Below are 18937 nucleotides of genomic sequence, written 5' to 3' on the forward strand. Positions count from 1 at the left end.
TAGGTATATTTTAAAAAGTGGAAAGTGTGAATGTATCAGTCAGGGTCCAGTCAGGAGACTAAAATACAGTTCATTTGAACAGGGACTGTTTTATGTCATTAATTATTATCTTTAAGAGGGTAATAGATACAAAGGCATAAGGAAAACTCTAAAGAGGACTTCAAGGGTGAGAGAGAGTATGCAAGGAAGGAACAAATTCAGAAGGGACGGCCTTGTTCTCAGATCTTGTGTTCAGACTTCATTGGAGAAAGTATGGTTGTCTCCCAATGGATGGCAGTGAACTTTCATGGGTTGCCCTGGGCTGGAGTTGGTTGACAGTCCCTGGGCAGAAAATATCCTCCCTACTTATAAGCAGGTGGATGCTGTTAAGTGGGACCACAGGAGCAGGTGAGGTTCTGGAAACCAGTTTCCAGTGGTGTCTAAATCAGGAGGGCTGCAATGAAGTGGTCAGCCCCAAACTCACCAAGGGAATGTGTGCACCACAGGATGCCCCCATACAACACCACTGGTAGCCCTTTGGTAGAGCAAAAGGAAGAGAAATAGACACACACCAGAACCTGGAAGAAAAGACCCTTCCTTCTGCAATGCCCCTTCAGCACCCTCTACTGGCGTAATTTAACATCATGCCTGTCACAAAGGAGAAATATTAAAGGTTCCAACCCACTGCTGCATGAGTACTGAAGGATACCTTTTGGAGCTGAGAGGCAATAGGCTGATAACTGGCAAATATATAATGCAAATATAAAGTCTTTTTCCAGGTGGTTACATCAAGTATAGTTTCAGAGAATATGGGAAATGTGGAATTATTAATGCTTCACCAAATATATTAGGAATTTAGTCTCCCCAGCTTTTCTCTGGTTCCACACACATAGACACTGCTTCACCCACCTACATTGCCTCATGTTAGTTTTAAGAGGGGTTTGGGGTGGCTTGAGTTTTGAAGGGAAAAGTTGTTAACAGAATTGTAAACTGAGAGAATGTCAGTGATAGTACCCACCTGTGCACATACTTGTGCTGTGATGCCCAAGGCATCCCTAGGGACTCAAACTGTTCCCTCGTTTTTTGGGGCCCTTTGTTCTGGGCTCTCTTCCTTCAGCTGTTCTCTCTGGGCTCCAGGCTATTTCTGCCATAGTTGAGCTCAACTACACAATCTTGGCCATCCCATCATTGCCCGTTAACTGCCAGCTCTGTGCAGATGACTCACAAACATACTCCTCTAGCAAGGCTGCTCTTCTGAGCTCCTGTACAAAAGTCATCTTGAGACTGACCATGACTGTCTCAAAGTCACCCCAAACTCAACATCCCCAAATCAAATTCATTTATATCACTCTTTCTCTCTCAAAGAATGGCAACTTCTGTCTGCAATATCTTTCTCTCTTTCCTCCCTTCTACAGTATTTTTACTATCCAATTCCTGGATCTCATCCCCTGAAAATCTCTTGGGACATCTGAGTGGCTCAGCCGGTCAAGCGTCTGACTTTGGCTCAGGTCATGATCTTGCAGTTCATGAGTTTGAGTCCCACGTCAGGCTCTGTGCTGACAGCTCAGAGCCTGGAGCCTGCTCCAGAATCTATGTCTCCCTCTCTGTCTGTCCCTCCCCCACTCACACTTGCTCGCTCTTTCTCTCAAGAATAAATAAGCATTAAAAGTAAAGAAAATCTCTTAAACTTATTTACTTCTCTCCATCTACAGCAGCACAACAAAATGCAGGTTATATCACATATGACCTGGATCACTGAAATAGCCTCCCAGCTACTCTGTTACCAACCACTGTGGCCTCTTAATATGAATCTGATTATATCACCCTCCACTTCCATTCAACCTCACCACTTAAAGTTTACCAGTGGCTTCTCATTGCTCCTAAGATAAAGACAAAAGCCCTTGCCCTGACTCAAAATCCTGCATGGTCCAGTTCCCCTTTACCTCTTAAACCTGACTTCATCTCTAGCTTTACCTCTCCCTCTCTGCATCAGCTACACTTGGTCAATGCACTCTTTCAGGCTATAGGGCCCTTGCAAATGCTACTCCCTGTGTCTGCAGTGCTTTTTAGATCCTGTCTTAATCATTCCCTGGTTACTGTATCTGTTTCAAATGTCCCCATTCTCAGCTTCCGTAATGCATTGGCAGCTACTTCTATCTGAGAGCACTTTTCACAGTTGAATGTTTTATTTATTAATTTGATTATTTGATTGACAATGTCTATCCCAGTGCTATAAGATTTACTTGGACAAGAGACACATTCATTTTTTCTTAATATCCTCACTGCCTAGTCCAGTTCCATTGCTTCCATTGAAACAAATTCATGGATCTCAACATTGAAATTTGTGTGCTAAAAATTATTGCTAAAATTCACTCACGCACTCATTTATTCCTTCAATAAATATTTATTGAGCAGCTATATGAGTTTTCCACTGTAACAGGGATTGTGCTTACACACCTGAACAAAATAGACAAGAATCTTGCTTTCTTGGTGTGGTCATTCTTTCTTCTTTGGAGTTTATTTATTTGGGACACCTGGGTGGTTCAGTCGGTTAAGCCTCTGACTTCAGCTCAGGTCATGATCTCACGGTTCATGAGTTTGAGCCCTACATTGGGCTCTGTGCTGACAGGTCAGAGCCTGGATCCTGCTTCAAATTTTATGTCTCCCTCTCTCTCTCTGCCACTCCCCTGCTCATGCTCGCTCTCTCTCTCTCTCTCTCTCTCTCTCTCAAACATTTAAAAATTTTAAATAAAAATAAATTCACTTATTTACTTATTTTGAGAGAGAGAGAAAGACAGCACATGTGAGCTGGAGAGAGGCAGAGAGAGAGGTAGAGAGAGAATCCCAAGAAGGCTCTGCACTGACAGCACAGAGCCCGATGTGGGGCTTGAACAAAGCAACACTGAGATCATGACCTGAGCCGAGATCAAGAGTTGGAAGCTTAACCAACTGAGCAACTTAGGCACCCCCTTGGTGTGATCATCCTTGTAGGAAAGGACACAAAAAACTTATGTATGTAGAAAATAGATTGCAATAAATATAATGATGTAAGCAGAATAGGGTAGTATGATTGAAAAACATGAGTATTTAATCAGAAAATGGCATTCAGGGAAGAGTTGCATTGAGTGAGCAGCCTCTCTGAGTGAGATTAATTTGAGCTGAGCTTTTATATGGAGAGGAAGTCAGCTCTTGAAGGTGGGAGCAGTGAGTTCCAGGCAGAAGATACAGCAAGTGAGAAACTCACTCAAGATGGGAAGGGGTTCAGTATGTTGGGGAAAATAAGGAGAATATGAGTGTGTCATCACTTCTAGGAAAATAAGGGCAAGGCTTTGACCCAGAGGCACACATCTTAGCATCATTGAATGTGAGATGGGAGGGTGCCGTAGAAAATCCTATTTTTCAAACAGGGAACGTTGGTGCTTTGTTGGGACAGTTTTTTGGTGCAGGTCTGTTATCACACTACAAACTATGTATCATTCCTGGCTTCGCTGCTGCTGCCTCTCCTAACACAAAGGGGCACCTTTTATGTGGAATACAACCTGAATGCTATTCTAGACAGGTGGGGGACCTGCCTGCTTGCCACCACTAAATGCCAGCAGATGTGCCTAGACTTTGTTCATCCCCAAATGCCAACATCCTCTCCATGTCACACACATACTTCTTTACATGTCAGTAACAACTGGTACTGATCTTGACTAGAAATACTGGAACTTTCTGATTTTACAGATGTGGAAACTGAAGCCTGATAAAGAGAAGCCAGTAAGTGGTGGGACTTGTTCTTTCCTGATTCCATGCCTAGTATTCTCTTACAATAGAAGAGCTATCACCCGTTTTTCTTCCTAGTCACAGTTGTTTTTGGCAAATGAAAAACAAGCAAGCCAAAACCATAAAAATACTGTGTAAAAAAAGAATTTTCCCCTAATTTTCCTCTTCGATAAATTCAGATTTCTATGCATGACATTTTCTTTTAATGGTCCTTATCTGTGCTTTGAGGGAAGGTAAACTTGAAAGCCTACCTTCTGTTCAATGCTGCTTCAGACAAGTAAGTTTAATTTAATGCAATAAACATTCTTCAGTTGCTCACTGCAGCCTGATGTTGTTGGTAATATTTAATCTGCCAGAGTGCATTGTATATGATCATTTGGGTGCAAAATAATTTATGGCTATAACTCCCTGTGCATTTACGTGAATAAATCACTTGTTATTTATAAGAGTATATGATTGTTGCTTAATTTTTTACTTTGCTTAACTTTTTAAATGTCTGTACAACTTCAACTTCATATTTATTTTAGATTAACTTGCAATTAAAAAATAAGAGATGGAAGTGTGCTGTGTGTACGTGGTTGTGAGTGTAAGAATTGCATGTGGTATCTTTGGGAGATCTTAAATCATAGAAAATCATCAATCAGTGAAGTTGTGCCTTATTTTTTGAAACAACCAAACATCATTCAAAGGAAATTATGTTAAATGAACTGAATAAGAAAATTAGATTTTGCCATATGAGAGTTTAATAATAATCATATCCACAAAAAAACTTATTTTCAAAAAGTAACCCAAAAGAAAATTCTGCAAAAAGCAATGAATGGTGACAGCTTCTTGAGAAAAGCAATGAGACCTTCATTGTGATTTCTTTGAAGGAGACGGTGCTCAGCTATGTTTGTACATACTGTGTATTTATTAGGAGATCAGCCTCATTAATTGTATCATGTTATTGACAGATGCATACTTATTTTTGTTTATACATTTATATATTCATTAAATGTGACAGAGAAAATGGTAATACTAACATTAAGCATGTATTATCTGTTGTCACAGTTCTTTCTCAGTGCTTTGAAGTCATTCTAGCATCTTTTTAAAATACTGGCTAGACCACAAAATATGGAAACTTGGTGTCCTAGTGAGTTTTGTAACAAAACTTAAACTGTTCCAAAAATGTGTAGACAAGAAGAGGTCTTTTGCAGACCTGCCTGACTGGATATATTTTAGTTTGCAGAGAGCACCCTCATGGACTGAAGTATATCCAAAGTGCTTGGAAAATTTGTGCCTGTCTTTTTCATACTTTTTTTTTTTTTGTAGATCCTTTCTCATTGCCGGTGAAAAAGTAAATCTCAGTCATTTTACTTAGTGACAGTTGAATTCATGTAACCTAAAGGCTTATGTATTTTTTCTCTATTGTGATAAGGAAAATCTATTTTCCGATGATTTGCTTTATCTCTTATATTTAAAATATATCTAAGAAATAACCTTAAAAATACTGTCAGTGCTTTCCAGAGTGTTTCCCACAGGGTAGTTCTATATGTTATTGTGCTAGCATTTCTAATTGCTGCATAACAACTTACCTTAAAACTTAGTGGTTTAAAACAGTGCTTATTATCTACAAGTTTCTCTGAGTCAGGAATCCAGATATGGCAGTGGCTCAAGGTGTCTCAAAAGACTACAATCAAGGAGTTAGCCAGGGCTACAGTGGTCTTAAAGCTTGACGAGTGGAGGACGCAATTTCAAGTTCGTTCATGTGATTGCTGGCAGGATTTAGCTCTTGCTGGCTGTGGACCAGAGGCCACCCTCAGCTGCTTGTCGGATGGGCTGCTTGGAGCAGGTCAGCTCACAACCATGGTATATGGCTTCATTACACTGAGCACATCAAGAGGCACAAGAGAAGAAGGAGGTCCTAGTAACTCATAACCTATTCTTGAAGTGACACCCCAATTGCCTTTGTCATATCCTATTCACCTGGAGCTAATCACTAAGTCCAACCCATCCTCAATTAGAGAGGTTACTGAAGGGCATGAAAATCAGGAAGTGGGAATCTTTGGGAGACATTTCAGAAACAATCCCAGGTAGTAATGTTATAAGAGTATGATGATCAAAAAAAGAGTGAAATTCCAAGGTTGGACCAAGTTTTGCACCGGATGTCCAAAGTTTGGGGCATGCTCATGTGGTTGTGAATCTCCAAGTGGGAAAGGAGGGGGGCGAGGAATATGGTACACTGAATACTTCTTGTTGAAGAGTAGCATACTTAACTATCTTTTCTCAGAACATTTGGAGAACTGCTGTCCAACATCTTCATTTGATACAGATGCTCCTGAGGACTAGGGAGTCGCCTTGCCATTGGCTGCAAAACATGGGATCAGTGCAGGTCTCCTGAAGCTCTGAGGGTCTTTACACCTTATTACATTTCCACAGGCTTACTTTTGCCACCACTGTTATGACTTCTATTGGTTCATCTTCTGCATCAAGTGCTGGCAATTATGTAAGTGAGATATATAAGTGAAAGATAGTGTGTGACTTGATGTTGAACCCATTTATAGGAACTGTTGTGAGCCAACCATCATGTATATCAGCCCCAGTGAGTCGTCTTTCTTCAGCCTTTGTGAATGGCAAAACCCAGACTGTGGCTAATTCTGCCACTTTCGTCCCTGGCTCCCTCCCCTATCACCGTAGGATGTGGAGAATCACCAGTATCCACTTTACTCTAGAAAGAAAGGTGTTAGAAACTTCACAGCTCACTTTTAAAAAGGTTACCAACTGCTGCTGGAAAACATATTGACTCAATGTTTTTACAATTTTGCTCAGATTGCTCCTTTAAAAGTGGATCTTAAACTGTGTTGCAGTAGTTCATGTATGGAAAGACTACCTTACTATTTAACTTATAATTTGGACCTTTAATAGCCTGTGTACTTCGTTCTTCTCCAACAGAGGCCTTGACATCAGGGACTATACTGTGTGTGGCTGCACATCCCTCCCCATCGCTAGAGAATGCAATGCCAGTGTATCTTTCTAAATAGGTTCTGATCATTGGCGGATTGAATAATACGTCATGGGGGTGGGTTTGGGGCAGAAGTATACTTACTGTTAGGTTATAGTTACATGTCTGAGCACATTAAGAATATTTTCTTGTATTTCAGCCTGAAAATTATTCATTTTCTCATTTTATGTCACTTATGAAAAGTATTTTGCATGTCCCTGAGGGCAGGGAAGAGGGATTTAGGAGAGGATATTTAGGACAGTACTTATTTCTTTGATGCTGGGCCTGCTTCTTTGTAGCAGTACTTGTGAATTAGGTTAAATCTCTTGTGTGTTGTTTCTGTACACATCTGTGTTTCTTCCCTCTTCATGACTCCTATAATTTTATTAGCCATTCTTTTAGCAAGATGAGACTCAGCATGACCCAGTGTGAGTCTTACAAAACAAGTTACCAGAAATCTAGGAAAGGATGGTTCTTGGTGGAAGATTGATTCACAACTAGTCTATGGATGGTTGATACATCTAGAACTTTAGCCACATAAGGTATTAAAAACTGTAGTGAATTATGCTGCTTGCTCCAGATGTTTTTGACAATTTTTTATTTACTCATTAATGACTTTCGAAGGTGAGCAGATGTTTCCATTTGCTCATTGTGGTTCATGGCTCGTTCAGCAATTGGTATTGCAGTATGCGTATTTCCGGGTTTTATATGTATATATATGTACACATACATATATAAAGGTGAAGTATACACACACACACATCATATGGTCCAATACATTAAAGAAAGAGAGAAATTTAACAATAAAAACATAGGATCACTGACACCAAACAGTATGCCTAGAGCTCATGGTGACTTTAGCATTATGAGAATGTTGATAGCATTACATCTGTTGTCTGAAAAGTGCCAGGAAATGATGTTAATTTATAATGGGAGGGAGAGATGAAGAAAGATAGGGCAATGAAAAATAGTACACAGTAGGAGATAGTCAACTAAGTAGTAATTTGTTAAGTTTTATTCATATCATACAACAAAGTGCTGTCACAGAGTGTGGTTTGGTTTATAAATCAACGATGTATGTTGCATATCTATATTTCACATGGAAACAAAGGACTTTTCTAAATAGGGCCTTTCCGTTTTGTTTTACAGAAAATATTTTTTTCATGTATCTAAGTGTTATGTGGACCAATCCAAGGATTTGAGTACAGTAGTAGAATAAACTAAGGTCCCTGGCTACCAGTGAACTTTGAGAGGCAAAGGGCAGGTCATAAGACAGAAAAGCAGAGGGAGAGAGCATCCATAGAGGAAGAGCAGAGAGATGACCACAGAGGAAGAGCAGAGAGAAGGGAGAAGATGGTAGGAAATGATAGAGAAAATGATACTTATAGTTATCACAGATGCCTCTCAATTTTGAAAAATCTGTGTGCCTGCAACTTTGAGACGTTAATGCACTTTTTAAAAAAGTGCCTTTTTCTTTCCCTTTATTTTTCATTCCTTTCACTTCTCATTCTACTACCGAAATACCCTTTTTTCTTCCCTGATTCTTCATTGCTAGTATATAGTATATGACTGAGACCACTAGGTTAGACAGAGTATGCTCTCAAAATAACAAAACAGCAAAAGTTTATAGGATGTTTAGATATATCCTTAAGGATAGAGAGAGTTTTTACCTATACCTGAAAGACTCTCTGCCCCTACTCCATTCTTCCTTTATCATTGGATGTTCTTTGAAGACAAAATTTTGGAAGTTCATTTCTTATTCCAAGGCTTTGATCCATATCCATGCTAATTGCATATTTGAAGCTGGCATCAGTCATTTGTATACTTATATTATACTGGGAATGTTTTAGGTCTTTTCCTGGGTCTGAATTTTGTTACATAGAATATGTTGATGTGAATATCCCTGCAATGGAGAAAAATTACAAAATAAGAAGTTAGACACCTGTCTGACGTCTTGGCAATGTTCTGAGACCAGACTTGAGTGTCCCTGGATACTTTTCAGCCAATGGAACTATATTAGTTTCCTATTCTATTACTTGCTATAACAAATTACCACAAATTTAGTGACTTGACACAAATTTATTATCTTACATTTCTGGAGGCAGAAGTCCAGAGTAGGTCTTACTAAGCTAAAGTCAACATTTTGACAGGGCTGCATTTTTTTTTTCTGGAATCTCAAGAGAAGAATCCATTTCCTTGACTTTTCCATCTTCATGAGACCACCCACATTCCTTTCCTCATGGTCTCTCTCTCCATTTTCTTTTTTTTTTTTTTAATTTTTTTTTTCAACGTTTATTTATTTTTGGGACAGAGAGAGACAGAGCATGAACGGGGGGAGGGGCAGAGAGAGAGGGAGACACAGAATCGGAAACAGGCTCCAGGCTCTGAGCCATCAGCCCAGAGCCTGACGCGGGGCTCGAACTCCCAGACCGCGAGATCGTGACCTGGCTGAAGTCGGACGCGTAACCGACTGCGCCACCCAGGCGCCCCTCTCTCTCCATTTTCAAAGCCAGCAGCAATGGTCCAAGTCCTCACACTGCCATCTCTCTTGATTTCTGTAGCTGGAAAACATTTTCTGCTTTTAAGAACTCATGTAAGGAGCCACCTGAGTGGCTCAGTTGGTTAAGCATCTGACTCTTGATTTTGGCTCAGGTCATGATCTCATGGTTTGTGAGATCAAGCCTGTGTTGGGCTCTACACTGACAGTATGGAGCCTGCTTGAGATTCTCTCTCTCTCTCTCTCTCTCTCTCTCTCTCTCTCTCTCACCTTCTCTCTCTCTGCCACTCCCTTTTTCCCTCTCTTCCTTTCTCCCTGTCTCCCAAAATTAAAAAAAAATTTAAAAAATTAAAAAAAAAAAGAACTCTTGAGATTTAAGATTGTCTCCACTTGGATTATATAAGTAATGCCCCAATCCCAAAATCTTTAATCACATCTATAAATCCTTTTTGCCACATAGGCAATATTCACAGGTTCCAGGGATTAGTATGTGGCCATCTTCGGTAGAGAGATAGCAATTATTCTGCCACAGGCTGACTAACTAGAAAAACAAACAAACAAACTCTTTCTGACCTGTGTCTTGTGCTGCTGGCTGCTTTATATTAAACTGCTTCAGTTAACAACACTATCAGTCCTGGTCGTGTATTTCTACCAAGACTAAATTCTATTTCTGTGCTGTGGTCAATGGGTACCAGTTGCCTCTAGCTGAGCTAGTCAAAAGAGAAATCTAAGTGAAATCTTTGATTCCTTCCTGATGCTTATAAATTCTTGTATTCTACCCTTCCATCCCCAGAAGGACTCTTAAATATTGTTAGCCGTCATCATGGCTTGTCCTTCAGAGGGCAGAGGAATGTTGGAGACCTTCAGTAGCAACTTACCCATATCTCTCCCTTTTATAGAGGGGCAGACTGGAACTCAGAGAAGAAAAAGAAATGAGCAAAGGTCATACAGACTTAGATCTGCAGATGCCCAGGCCTGGGTCATGTGATGTATGTACTTCTGCCGCACAATACCTAAGTAGAGATGACTCAACATGGGCCTTAGTCATTAAAGAAAGCACTCATAGGCAAGTTTTCCAGATAGAAGTGTAATGCAAATAGGGAGCATTTGTACTAACAAAAACCAAATCCGAGCATGTTTTTTGTTCTTTAAAAAAAATAAATGTTAGTTAATCGGAAGATGTTGTAATGGGAATATGCCTTTATGCAAAGCATATAGTGTAGCTAAGACTTGGAGGTCAGAGGAATCATATGCGGAGAAATCCATGGGAAAAGTCTCCATCACATAATGCTTCTAAGGTCTGTCCATAGAGATTCACTTTTCATGTGGCTCCTTACTTTACCTGGTGAGGTCAGTGATACAAAGATAATATCTAGGCCATCAGAGATTTGGGCCTAAATATAGTCTCATAGGAAGTACCATATCTGAATGTTTTGTAAAGTCCATCCTCTAAGATGCTATCTCCTATTGTTGCATCCACACAACTCCTGAAACAGAATGCTATGGGCACCAGTGACAGTCGCAAAAAGTTTATTACAATGAGAGGCAAGGCCGACCTATCAGGACCAATACTCTTGATAAGAGTGTGGCCCCGAACAGCCGGGGTACAGAGTTTTTAAAGCCAATCACATCGTTTTATCATTATCTGGGAACAGAACAGAGAAACAGTTCCCAGATGAGTTAGAAACAGTTGCCAGATGAGTCAGAAACAGTTATCAAATGAGGTGATTATTTTAGACTTTCTGCCGCTAAGTTGCAACCAGTGGATCTCCTTGACCTTGTCTCTGATGCTCTTTTTTTGAGCTTTTGTTTCCTTCATTGGTAAAGCCTGATTCACAAGAGTATGAAGTATGATTTACAAGAGTAAAAGCAAGGCTGTTGTCTTTTGACCTTCAGTGTCAGAACAAAGTTGTTATCTTTCAAGCTAAGCGTTAGCCCTACAGTACAATTTAACCCTTACACTATGGTCTCTTAATTTCAAAGTTGTACACATTTCTTTTCAGCTGTGATGAGAATTTCTGAGAAATCTGGTTGTTCAGTTGTTGCCATTGATTATTCTTTCACATATGAGCTGACCAGGGAGGAAACACTGGAGATGACCAGTTTCCATGACCTGAAATTCAATTTGCTCCAACCCATCTATTAGAGGCTACAATCCCTTTGGTGTATTGACCACTAGGCTTTTAAATGCACAGTGGCCTCAAAACTTCCTCTAGTGAAGCATTCTTTTTTCATAGTCATAGTTTGCATTACTCAAGATTTTAAGTCAGGTAGTGTTTTCCTTGACTACTGTGTCAGGAGATGAGCACTATTGTGCTTTCACTGTCTGAGGAAATATGCAGATTGCCATTCTTTTTAAAGGAAAGACAAAGTCATAAAAAAGAAAGGTAGGAGATACGCAACTAGTTTTGGAAAAAAATAAACCTTGATAAGATTTTATTGACATTTCATACCAATCTTCCAACAAATCCTAGCACCAAATAGATCCTTTATGCCTTTTTAGCTAAATTTCTGGATTCAGTAACTCTCATTCCCCTGACAAGCATTTATTTTGTACTCACTATGTACCAGAAATGGTGCTAAGGACAGGTGAGATATGGTCACTCCAAGTCCTATGAAGAGACTGAGTTCAATTTGGATGAAGAAGTGAATTGCCCATCTACCAATTCACTTGCCCTCCTTAGACCCTCCTTCACCTTTTCCTTCACTCCTCATTGGTTTCAAATAGGAAAACAAGTAATACTGGTATATTCTCAGCATCAGACATATTCTTTTGATTCATCTTAGAGTTGAGACTGGACACTACAGACTATGTGAAGAAAGCTGGAAAGTAGCAAAAATATTCTTTTAAAACTTCATATGCCTTACTAATTTCTCTCTTGGGGGAAAGGGGAGGTATTACCTGTATGTTTCACCACTGTAATGTACAATATCGTGACTAAATGACACTCTGATTAGGGTATTTCAACTACAAACAATGCCTAGTTTGTTTTCTTGAGAACAACTCAGGAGTTTAGAATGTGGTTAAATTAACCCATATATGGACATCTTTTATTTCTCCAGGGCTAGGCATGAAGTTGAGGCACAAGGAAAACAAGATGAATTGGATAGTCAGGACCCCCTCTAGAAAGTAGAACTATTCAGAACGTTAGGACCCAGTCTAAGGCTCTACCATAAGTCAGCTGGGTAGTGAATCTTTCCTAAGTTTATACATTGAAAACATGGGATTTCTTATCTTCAGAAGGAATTTATCTCTGTTATGTACAATTGTGAATATTCATGGAATCATGGAATTTCAAAAGCTACTTTGGAGGTAATCTGATCTGTCTCATTTTCATACAGATGAAGAAATGTCCTCATTTTACAGATAAGTATTTGAAGTTTTAAGTGTCTATCAGAGGTCATACAAGTAAACACTGGCAAGACTGAAGTTGGAAACTTGGACTCCTAATTCAAGGTTATTTCCACTCTAACACAAGCTTTACATTAACCAAGGCCACTTTATTTTCACCTGTAGAGGGCACTCCATTGCCAAATGATCATCATAATTTAACTCCTTCCTGTTTTTCTTCATTTGTATCTTCCTGTCTTCCCTTTGGTTATTTATTTCTCTTCTGTCTCATTAATGAGGAGAGCAAAAAAAGGACATTTTTAAATGTTTATTTATTTATTAAATGTTTATTTTTGAGAGAGAGAGAGAGAGAGAGAGAGAGAGAGAGAAAACAGGGGAGGGGTAGGGAGAGAGGGAGACAGAGGATCCAAAGAGCCTGATGTGGGGCTTGAACTCACGAACTGTGAAATCATGACCTGAGCCCAAGTCAGATGCCTAAAGTCAGATGCTTAACCAAGTGAGCCACCCTGGCTCTCATTTATTTAATTATTTAGAGAGAGAGCAAGAGAGAAAGAGCACGTGCGTGTGAATGGGGACAGGGATTCCCAGGCAGCACAGAGCCTGATGTGAGCCTGGATCCCACGAACTGTGAGATTATGACCTGAGCCAAAATTAAGAGTGAATGCTTAACTGACTGAGTCACCCAGGCTCACCAAGAAAAAACATTTTTACATTGGCTGATATATAGAACTTTTCTAGAAATCCACCTCTGACTTGTTACTCCCATGTCCCACAGTAGTAGGGATGATGAAACTACTATGGGCATGTGTGTAGGAGGGAGTATGTATGCTGTGATATGTGTATTTGCAGTGTGTGAAGTGTGCATAGGACTTTACATCGTTGACGAAGACAAATTTCATTTCAAGATCACATCTTCTTCAATTCTCAGTGATCAGTCTTCAGCTGTGTTTTGTTGTGCTTTATAATTCATTAAAAAACCCCAGGTAAACAAAGCCCCTTGACCTTTATCTTATAAGTCTGAGTGTTTTTGGTAGCATTAGTAATTGGTAACTAGCAAACAGAGTTTTGATTCAATATCAACCAGTAAGAAATGTTAATTCACAAGTATTTCTTGTTCTTTGTTTCCTTTCCCCTCACACATACATCAAGTATCCAGAGTGATTAATGAAAACATGGTTATAATCTCAGGGTTGGTGAAAGGGGAAGATAGTAAAACATTTGGGCTGGGAATCTGGACATTTCGGTTCTGGTCTTGAAAAGTCCCTGAGAAAAACATCTTTATTGAGCACTTGTATGAATCAGGTACATGTGGATTGCATGTATTCTCACTGACCTATGAGGTACAAAATTCTTTCCATTTCCACTTTAGAAGTGCAAAAATTGAGCCTCAAAGATAGTAAGTGTCCTGTCGCAGAACTAATAAGTAAAAGAGACAGAATTCAAACAGATTTTCTGACTCCAAATGCCAGGCCAACATATTCCCCAATGGATAGTGCTGCCTTCTTGCTCTGTGTTCTTGGAAAAATTACTTGGCTTTTCTGGGACTAGGCTTCCTCATTAATCAAATGGTAGAGTTGAGTTCTTATCATTTCTAAGGTTCCTTATAGCTCCAGGGATTAGATAAGGTCATTTTCCCTTTTCTCCACCTCCCCCCACACTTCTTCGGCATTTATTTGTCCCATAGCCAGCACTTAATCATTAAAAATGAAGATGGTACTGAAAGTAATGTCTGGGTGTGAGAACACGATCTGAATGTTTTCATTCTGACCTCTAAATCAGTCTGCACATCTTGCCTGTGGAACAAAATCAAGGAGGGGGGTGCAAAGGGAAGGACCAGGGACTTTAATTATATTTTTAAACAATGGATTTCCATTAAAATTGTATTTTTCTACACCTCTGGAAAATTACACTGTAGATGAGATAAATGCAGCCTCGCATTTAAATTAAGGTTATCTTTAGGCTGGTAATCTCATTTGCTGTTTAGCAATTTTAATTCAAGTCAAGACAGTGTAATTAGTGCCCTCAGCCAATTGCCATTCCTCACTGCTTTGTAGCTGTATTTACTGCTGTTAAGACAAGACTACTCATGTGGAAAGTATAAGTCAACATACTACATTATTAAAGGTGGCATACATCAACAGATACTCCCTATGCATACTGATGCTTCAGATTCGGAGGCCTTCCCATCCTCATGTCCAGGGAGTATTGGTACCATGGATGGCCATTGTAGCAGTGAACTATCGCTGCTGTTGTATAGAGAGAAATATACATGAAATTTTGTTGTTATAGCAAATATACTAAGGTTAGCAATGATTTAAAGTATTTTTATTTGGAGACAAGTTTAGCATAATTTGATTTAAAAATCACATTTTATGTTACATGACAGATTTCATTTTCACACTAAGGTGTGCAGGTTGTGATAGCGGAGGGTCGATGGATGGGTATGTGCCTTCATGTCTGTATATGTTTATATTATAGCTTAAAACCAGAGCTAGGCAAATACTTGTAGGTGGTTAAAAATAATAAACATATACATATATATATAATATATAAAAATATATATACATATATATGTATATAAATATATATATATATATATGTTTATTTATTAGGAAATTCATGTGTTGAGGTTCTGTTTATACTATTGAGATGACAGGTAACCTTTTGTTTAGTTGAGGTGAGGAAAAAGCCCATGCATTAAGAAACATATGGGGGCGTCTGAGTGGCTCTCTCGGTTAAGCATGTGACTTCATCTCAGGTCATGATCTCAAGGTCCGTGAGTTCTAGCCCCCAGTCGGACTCTGTGCTGACAGCTCAGAGCCTGGAGCCTGCTTCAGATTCTGTGTCTCCCTCTCTCTCTGCCCCTCCCCCACTCTCTCTCTGTCTCTGTCTCTCTCAAAAATAAAGATTTAAAAAAATCTAAAAACAAAACATATGTATAGTTTTTATTAATCATGTAGATTAATAATGATATATACTTATAATTGACACATGAGTGTGTGTGTGTATACACACTTGTATGTGTGTGTATTAACTTCAGATTCTTGCTTTGCAGGGTGAGCTGTATTCAAAATCAAACATAAACTCAAAACTATTTCTCTTTTGTGGTACTCATTAATGGCTTTAATGAAGAAAATCTACATTTTATCTTGCTTTTTATATTTTAAGTTTCTTGGAAACTGGGGTTTATCAGTTTGCATTCCTTGTGGTAACTAGCAGACTTTCAGACTCTCAGTAAATGTTTGTTGAACTCAATTATGTGAAGGAACAGTTGACTATTCTTGACAATAGCTTTCTAATATATGAATGTTCTCCCAGTTGTATAGTCTGTATATTGAATTTGGTATGTCTGCTGCTTTCCACCAGTCCAATAGGGCTATAAGCATATTTACAGACAGACAAATCTGTTGCCTATTTGAAGAAAAGTGTACCACTTAGAACTTTCTTACAGAAATATTAGCATTGTAAATTTGACTCTTATGCCCTAGGGGGAAAAAAATCTAACAGCATAGAATATATTCATGTGATATTTTGGTTTGTGAATCTTGATATAACAAATTTGAAAGGTAAACATAAAAATTTTTTTTGAACAAGGATAGAATTCATTTATTGTAACAACTCAAGTTAAAATTTACAGCTTTAGTCCTTCTGATTGGCTATCAGTGACTTGTAGAGATAATCAAGTATAATGGCTCATCTAAGCCCATAGTGGAAAACCAGAAGAACATCCCTTCTTAGAATCATAATACGATTTAGAAAATTAAAAATACAAACCAGATAAGAAAGAAGTTCTTTGCTTTTGAAAACAAAGGAGGAAGCCTAATTTTTTTTTCCCCAGACATTAGTGGAATGATATGAAATATGCTGCTCATTATTTTGCTAGATGCTTAAGAGTAACACTGTGTTGAGAACAAGCTACCTTGAAACTAGGTAGAAGACAAGATCCAGACATTTTAATACCCAGAGCGCTCTACAGTTTTGAGAAATTGGATTTGAATCATTATAAAACAGCAAATGATAAAACATTATATTGAATACTAATAGATATATTATTCTGGTCTGTTTGGCAGGATACTGAAATTACATCTTTGTGCCTGTCTTTCTGTTTATTTGACCTGATCTTTCATCCTTTCTTTAAAATGTGTGTAATTATAAATTTTCCTGAGAGGGTATTAAAAACATACACCCAGATTATACTAATGAAGAATAATAATGTGCCTTTGTGTCCGCCTTGGGTTAGCTTGGTCCTTTGTTTTCCTGAAGTTGGGCCTTATAGCTTTCATCTGTTGGGTTAGCTCTTCCTGGTCTCTGAGACTAATCCTATTCCGGGTTACAGGATGTTAAATGAATTTCAAGCCATCATTTCAGGCAGCTGAGCATTAGGGTAGCCATGCTATTTCCTCTAAACTCGTGACCCACTCTAGTAACTTCCAGACTATGCATTACTTTATATACAATCACAGAAACTTGCACTTCACAACTGAGGCCCTATTTTGATCTCTTTGCACTACCACAGATTTAGTAGAAGATGGAACCCCACTTTGCTCTTCCAACACACTAACTCAGCTCTGGTGCTACTATCAATTTTCCAACAACCCCATTGCTTACTGTCTCTCACTTTGATTTCCTTTTTTATTGCCTGACTTTGGAGCTTCCTGGTGAAAAGTTTGACCCAGCTGCTGGGATAGCCATTGAACACACCTTCCTTCCTGAACTTCTCAGAAGCCACCTGCTACCAGTTCAGGCCCAGTCACCATTATCTCTCGAACCACTACAATCATCTTTCCTGGCTTTTTCTGTTTTTATCCACCTAGTACATTCTCCAGCTTGTGGAAAGATCACTTACAGCAGTAAATTGGATCAAGTGGCTTCTCTACTCAAAACCACTCCAATGGCTTCTGATGTTGTTGACAGTACTCTAATACACTATTTAAGACCTACACAGTCTTGCCCGTGACTAATTCTCACAGGTCCTTCTCTCCCTTACTCCCTGACTGCTTTCAGTCCTCACACCCATTGGCCTTTGTCTGGCTGTATATCCTTTGCACATATGACTTCCCATCTCTGAAGACCCCTGCCTTCTAAACTCTTTGAGTTAATGCCTACTCATCTTTCAGGTCTGTGTGAATACATGATTTCCTTTGGTATACACTGTTACTTTCTGAGGTTTCTATTCACAGCACTTAGCACAAGCTATAATTAATTATTTATAGGTGTGTTTCTTGCTTAATGGCTGTTCAGATTATTGAATGTGTAAAGGCAGAGCCCAAGTCAACTTGCTTCACTAATGGATATCCTAATCTTAGAAAATTACCTTACCTGTAGAGTGGCTTGATTTGTAGACTTCATGTTTAAATGATTAAATAAACAGAATATCTGCTTGGATCATAATGCATGGTTTCTTTCCTCTTCTCATAGTTTGTTGCAGTCAATTCTTATGTACCAGGAAATCAGCATCAAACATTACCTTAAATGTTCACAGTCCCATTATAAGGTAGATATTATGATTCCTGTATTAGAAAATGAAAATTGACTCTGGAAACATAGCAATTTCTTCTTCATTACAAAACTAGTTATGATGAAACCAGATTTCTACTCTGAGTTGTCTTTCTCCACACTACAACTGGCTGCCCCTTAGAAAATTCATCATCTACTTCCCAAACTTTATCCTCTTAGATGTCTGCTATTAAGCCATTACTGTGTAATAATCTTATTCTAGATGAAATCTCAGTAATTGAATCAGAAGTTAGTGTGCATACTTGCTTTTTGTAACCTAAGGATGTGCCACCATTTTGTTTAGTTAGGCAGAGTCCAAGTCTCTCCTATTCTGGTAGTAGCTACTACCTAAATTATTTGGTATGGGATCTGAGAGATAATAAGTTTCCACTCTGTAATGTGAATGAGTTCATGGCCAAGCCACCCCTACACCCACCCTACCTGATGAACAGTTATATCTGTAGCAATAATCACTTTGAAATACTAGCAGGTCTCACACTTTGAGAAAACATTTAGAGAAGAATGGTATTTTATACTACACAATTTGGGATTTTGAATAATAATTGCTGTGCTCTCTTATCACCATTCATGTGCATGGATAAAGCCGTGTAAAAACAACAAACTAATAGAAGTATTGCTGGTGATGAGTCCATGATGGAATCACCATTGTTAAAATTCAAGCATGATAACAGAGCATCTATGATGCCTCAGGAAGTGAGCTCGCCAGTTACATCATGGCCATGTTCTGCTTATACCCTTGCATGAGGTCTTTGCTCTTCCAGATTTATAGGAACATAGAGACTTCAGAAAGGGGATTGCTTTCAAATTGATTAAATTCTGGACAATAATGTCTATGAGGAGATGAAAG

General features: G+C 38.8%; 1 protein-coding gene across 5 annotated transcripts in view; it reads left to right on the forward strand.

Annotated features, from left to right (window-relative positions):
- CTNNA2 (catenin alpha 2) overlaps positions 1-18937 on the forward strand; it is a 1116199-nt gene that overhangs the window by 641394 nt on the left and 455868 nt on the right. The window lies entirely within an intron of this gene.

Source organism: Prionailurus viverrinus, chromosome A3, assembly GCF_022837055.1.
Source record: "Prionailurus viverrinus isolate Anna chromosome A3, UM_Priviv_1.0, whole genome shotgun sequence".
NCBI classification, from domain to species: Eukaryota; Metazoa; Chordata; class Mammalia; order Carnivora; family Felidae; genus Prionailurus; species Prionailurus viverrinus.